General features: G+C 36.3%; 1 long non-coding RNA gene across 5 annotated transcripts; it reads left to right on the plus strand.

The window, feature by feature from the left end:
* The first annotated feature begins 430 nt into the window (after window positions 1-430).
* On the plus strand, window positions 431-5827 carry LOC119732941. Of its 5 annotated transcripts, none has more exons than XR_005271644.1 (8): window positions 431-560; window positions 1096-1173; window positions 1472-1570; window positions 1926-2003; window positions 2455-2596; window positions 3452-3717; window positions 4257-4339; window positions 4641-5827. It is a non-coding gene; the product is annotated as an uncharacterized LOC119732941 (long non-coding RNA). The 5 variants fall into 5 exon arrangements; XR_005271645.1 differs by having other exon boundaries at window positions 4261-4339; XR_005271646.1 differs by having other exon boundaries at window positions 1489-1570.
* Window positions 5828-6457: the final 630 nt, after the last annotated feature.

Raw genomic sequence — 6457 nt, forward strand, 5'->3', positions numbered from 1 at the left:
CTCGACATTCTGAATCTAGCTTTAAAATTCTGGGCACACTAAAGAGAACAAAACAGTAAAACACAAAACAATTGAAATTGCTTTTGTGTTTCTAATCAACAAAACAACATTGGAAATACGAAATTTTTGGACAAGATTTGTGTAAAAAATGTACCTTGAAAACTTGAATGATTATTTTGTTTTGTTTTTGATTACACTGCAAGGTACAACCTACCATGGATGAGAAGCTTACTGGAGAGAAGAGGGAAAGCATGGGCGTCGCGAGGGGGGGGGGGGCACTTGCTCCCCCCCCCCCAAAAAAGCAAAAACAAAAAGGAAGAAAGAATAAGAAAAAGAGGCGCGAAGACAAAGTGGTGTAAATTTAATGAGTTTGGGGGGGGGGAAATGTCACTGCCCCCCCCCCCCTCTGAAACTGATAAAATCGAGAATGTGTTGAGAAATACAAGCATTTTTTGGCAAAACAATTTTTTGCCCCCCACTAGAAAAAATCCTGGCGACGCCCATGAGGGAAAGTAGCGATGAACCAACAACTTCAGGGGAATCCAATCGTCCAATCCAAGGTGAGCATTTGATTGCAACTGATCCATTATAGACAGCAAAAGGAATGGAGAAACATCTTCAAAACGGCTGAAATTACGATTGGACATTTGTCTGTGAACAAATTGAATTCTGTACTTTGAAGTGCATTCTAAGTTAATGGCTTTTGATGCTCTGCATGAGACGGTTTAAAATATATTTTGTCAGGTCAGTTTGTTTAAAAATGCATCAGTAAATTGAACAGTTTCAAAACTGAACGCTTTTCAGTTTAATTGATTAATTTAAAGAAGAAATTCCACGATTTGCCACTGGATAATGTGAGAAGAGGGAAAGCATGGGCGTCGCGAGGGGGGGGGGCACTTGCTCCCCCCCCCCCCAAAAGCAAAAACAAAAAGGAAGAAAGAATAAGAAAAAGAGGCGCGAAGACAAAGTGGTGTAAATTTAATGAGTTTGGGGGGGGGAAATGTCACTGCCCCCCCCCTCTGAAACTGATAAAATCGAGAATGTGTTGAGAAATACAAGCATTTTTTGGCAAAACAATTTTTTGCCCCCCACTAGAAAAAATCCTGGCAACGCCCATGAGGGAAAGTAGCGATGAACCAACAACTTCAGGGGAATCCAATCGTCCAATCCAAGGTGAGCATTTGATTGCAACTGATCCATTATAGACAGCAAAAGGAATGGAGAAACATCTTCAAAATGGCTGAAATTACAATTGGACATTTGTCTGTGAACAAATCAAATTCTGTACTTTGAAGTGCATTCTAAATTAATGGCTTTTGATGCTTTGCTTGGGAAATTGATTTTGTCAGGTCAGTTTGTTTCAAAAGGCAATCGCAAATTGAACAGTTTCAAAACTAAACAATTTCCAGTTTGAATTGATTAATTGTCACAGAATTCAACAATTTGCCACTGGATAATGTTGTTTTGCAAGTTATTTTGTTATTGCAGTTTAAACCCCTCCCCCTCCCCACTGGAGATGAGAGGCTGTAGAGGAATTTGTTGTGGTGACAATGAATCATTCTAATCAAAGGTGAGCAAAACATCTGACTGAAGATGATCAATTCAAGACAGCAAAGGGAACGGATAAACCTAAGAAAAGGCTGAAATTATGATTGCACATTTGCCAATTCAGAGGTCCTTGTCAGAGCTAAAATACATACTCAAGTCGGATTTTGTACTTTTTTACATGCATTTTGACTTTTGAAAATTATTCTTGACGTGATCGATGGCTCAAAATTGGTATTGGGATGCATTTTGGCATTTTTTTTTTAAATTCCCCTGTTTGTAATGAAAATACTTTTTTTGTTATTCTCAGCCCTGATCATTTATTTCCTTCAGATATCAAACATGAATTTCTTGTTTTTCTTTCCTTCCTTTCCTGATAGTCAGTATGGGCTCTGAGAAACACGCAGGAGACAAGGTCTGCCGCAGTCATTGTTAGCAAGAACTACCAGTTTAATAAGGTCTCTGATTTTGCACTTGTGCTTTGAAATCAAGTAGCAATTGTAGTTGACTTCCAAGGTAGAGAGTAGACTCTCTGCTGTAGTCACAAAAATTTACACGTGTATTTGAAGGACAGTTTTGCAAGTTGTAAACATATTTTTCAAACTACAAATGATTCGCTGATTGTGCATATGCCCTGAAAGTATCCACTGGTTCCACCTCAGAAATTGCTTTCAAATGTGGTCATCCGATTATAGTCTCCATAATCTCTTGAGATCAATTCAAGTCTGCATGTCCTCTTGATAGTAACTACAACATTGATGTCTTATTTCTTCTTTGTAATTGAGATGTTCTCAAATTCTGAAATTGTCTGATGATCCACTATTCTAAGACCCCACTGTTCTCAATCAAATTCAAGTTGACTTGACTCTGATATGCCTTTTTGTTTCTATCTCACATCTCCCTCTGCAGGTGGACTACACAGACAGCACGATAGCCTTGCAGAGGAGAGCGTTTCTCACGAGTGGATTTACAACTGACTGACCAATCAACCTTCATCAGAACTTTTTGAAGTAGTGGTGGTGGGAAAGTGGTGGGAAAGCTAGGTTTTCAGGTATGAAATGGAATGTCGTTCTAGTTATGACTAGTTAAATGTTTGGTATTTTGTAAATATTGTATTTTCTCCAAGATGTTTGATACTTGTGTAACGGCAAAAAATGGCTCAATAAGAAAAAATCCTGGTTGAAATTATTATGTCGCAATATACTTCTGGAAAATGGGACCAGGAAAAAATGGAATCAAGGAAATTAAATAGACTTCTCAAATTTTTTATTTAGTCTGATAAAAAGGAGATCATTCACACACATAAAACCAATTTGTATCATTAAAAGAAGCAGTCTTCTTAAATACTTAAAAGAAATCTCAATTTGGATCAAATAATGAATAAAAAACTCAAAAGGAATTTGCGAAGGAGAAAAATAAAACTTTGCCAAGGATAAAAATAATAAACAATTGGATAACATTTTTGGAGAATGAGAGAAAAACTAAGGTATAAAAAAAGGACAGCAGGAAAAAAGTGAAAAGCCACGCAGCATTATTGGAAAATGACTGTAAAAGCACAGCAATGATCTACAAACCAATGACTCCACAAGCAGACAAACCCAAGCAGGAAACAACTCCAGTTAGGAGGAACTTATAATGAAATACTGTGAACTATAAACTGCTGGTCTGCTGGCTACAACTAAAACATGGCTTGTAGGGCTGTCCATTTTCAAATAATTTAGTATTTGATGATTTCAAAACTGCACTTAACTAAATGTTTGAATATTAGAAACTTGCCGATCAAGTGTGACACATGCAAGCTGCAGCTGCCTTCCTAGCTGGTCAACAATTGCATATAAAGCATGCTGGTTACAAATGACATGCGTTGATGGTATTGTCTCCTTTTCTTTGTCTGTGGCATCCATAGGGAGGTTGCTGACAGCCAGGTGATGACCAGCATCTTTCACCAGTAGTCTCCTGGTCTTCCACTGCATCTCCAATTTCTTGCCACCACAGACGGATGTTTCAGTGACGTAGTTTTGCTCCAACCTCTCTGCCATCTGCCATGCGATGGGCGCTAGAGCACATCCCGTTGAGGAAGTCGGTAGCTAGGGGTGGAGGAACAAAGCTCAAGTTAACAACGCTGATGTTTAATGGTAGCTACTAGAGATCCTGGATGCTGACTCTGCCTAGGTAGGTGATGTTGAATACGATAGAAATCACTAGGGAAAAGTTCTATATGAACAGCATGTGAAGTGACAGTCTTTAAAAAGAGAAGTGGTTCTGATGATTTGAAGATTTAGTCAGTGATCTGTGACTGTCATCAGGAGAATGCCTAAACCTAAAGACAGGTGATCATTACTATAACCTGCTTCTTGTGATGACAACCTTTGCAGACAATCAAAATTTCTCTTGTATTCACTGAAAAAGTGATTACTCCAGTGAATTGGCCTATGACATGATTTCATTCATTAACATTCCCTGGTGGGGCTCCTGTAGATATTTTTTATTATAGCACGTTAGACAGCTCTATGAACACAAAGATCAATCATAGACTGTTCTGTAACTTTCCATTCTGTTTGTTGCATCTATAAAATTTCGCTTGCCTCTTAAAATCAGTCATTGATTCCAGATAGAAAATCATCTGAAGTCAAACATTGTCTTCACCCTAGCGAGTATTTTTTGCCACCATAACTAATCTATATTGCTTTTCTTGTACATTCTTTGATAAGACAGGACCTGAGAGACTTTGTCCTTCTTGCAAGTCATCGGAAGCCTGCTATCAGAACCACAAGAAGAGGAACACATGTTTCAGGTACATTTGTAAGCTAAGAACTTGTTTAATATACTTGAGTTCATGTACTTGCTTTTGTGTGAATTATGGGTTGATAATAAATTCATACTAAAATTTTGCTGTAGATGTGTACGCAAAGGAAGCTACAATTCTAAATTCTATCTTCAAAACTCCTCCCTACATATAGTCGATCTCCCAAATCAGTGGAGCCTCAAAAGCTACAAAAGCCTGCACACAAGTAATCATAAACTGCATGTATACAAGTATATGCTATTTATATTCAATTTTCCTTTTTTATTTTCTTTTTCAATTTGAATTGCAGGTTTTCCTGCTTTTACCAAGAAGACGTTGCTCTTGATGCTGGAATGCCCTGAAACTGCACCACTTTGTGATGACATCAAACATCAGAGAAACTACATCCAAGGTGCCTTGGGCCTATTTAGAATGTACTAGGCTGTTAAATGAGAAAAAAGTTATATGGGCAATTCCATGCTGGTGGAGACACAAGACCAAACAATTATTTCACGGTTTGCTCAAGTTTGATTTGCTGAAGTGACACAATATAGCTTGGCGTTTTTAAAACTGAATAGTTTCGTCCCATGCGCGCACTATTTTGTGAGTTACGGTACACCATCACATCAAAGTCTGCAATGACGTCATGATGACTTATGGATGCACTGGTAAGGAATTTTGAATTTTAATAGTCTTTTGCTATCTATTCATTAATATTTTCTCTCAATATTTTGTTACCATTTTTTAGGGTGTCTTTGTGAAAATGGATATTATTTTTAAGTTGCTAATTTTCGTCAGACTTTGCTTGTAAAATGAGATACAAATTTAGTTATTTATAATTAACCAAAACAGATCTTTTTTTCTTTGTAAATACATGTACCTACATTTTTTGCCTAATGAATAATTATGTTAAAAGTTTCTTAGCTTGAGTTCTGATAAGAATATTAGCATTTTGTTTACATTGTAGTTCTAATGCTTAGGCCAGCCATGAAATATTGTAATGTCGGCCACATGTAATGTCATGCAGTCACAATCTCTTAGCGTAACGTAATGCCAGTCACATTGCACAGTCCGTAGTTGAAGAAAATACAAGTACACACGTTATTTGAGTCCATACACATACAAATAGTCAACTCTTTGAACCAAAATGCAACTGAGTGCCAAGCCACTGTCTGAGCAACATATATGACTATATTTTTCACAAAACAAGTCTTTTTAAAATTTTATTTGGAAATCTGTAATCCTTTGATAAAATGTAAAATATATTTGTTTTGCTTTTGGGCACAAGTGGTCTATCATTGTCCATTCTGATGGGGTAGGGTGGGGTGGGGGAAGTCTTCCCTGTGAGAACTGAATTATTGTTTGGCACCAAATAGTTTGATATTCATAATTCCCTGTTTATTACTAAACATTGGCTAACTTATCTTGTTCGTTTTGTTGTTGGTTCATTTGATAACTTTGGTATTGCTAGAAAAATATCAAGTAAAATTGTGTTAATGTAAACATGTACAAAATATTGATAATTCTGTTGAATATTTTCTATTTTTCAGGAAAGATGTACAGCCATATTGCAACTTACAGCAGCACAGAGAAAGACACAGCAGAAACAAAACTTGGAAGAAAAGGATTGTATGAAGACCACAAGAGGAATAGACAGAAAAGAACAGAACATGAGGAGTTTCATAAGTGAGCAGGAATAAAACTATGAGAACAAGCAGTTAAAATTGAGCATGGAATTTGTTTAGCATGTGTATTAATTATGCAAGTTTATTCACACAACTTTAATATTATTAATATTGTTTAACACGTTGAGACCTCAAATTGTTAGTAATAAAGAAATATGTATTAATTATGCAAGTCTATTTACACACTTTTTATTGGAGACAACTTAAATATTTATTCTGTTCACTTTGCAATAATTTACTTTTAGGTGTTGATGGTATATACACGTAGGTTTTTATGTCTGTGATTTTCTTAAATTCTAAAACACTCTGAGTTTGGATATTGAAAAATTATTTTGGTCTTTGCATACAGTCACTGTTGAAAACTATAAAGAAATAAACCTGAATATGAACAGAAAGTTTTTGATACACATTGTCTCATTTCTCAATTATCATGATTAATACA

This window comes from Patiria miniata, unplaced genomic scaffold (genome assembly GCF_015706575.1).
Source record: "Patiria miniata isolate m_02_andy unplaced genomic scaffold, ASM1570657v1 HiC_scaffold_25, whole genome shotgun sequence".
NCBI lineage: Eukaryota > Metazoa > Echinodermata > Asteroidea > Valvatida > Asterinidae > Patiria > Patiria miniata.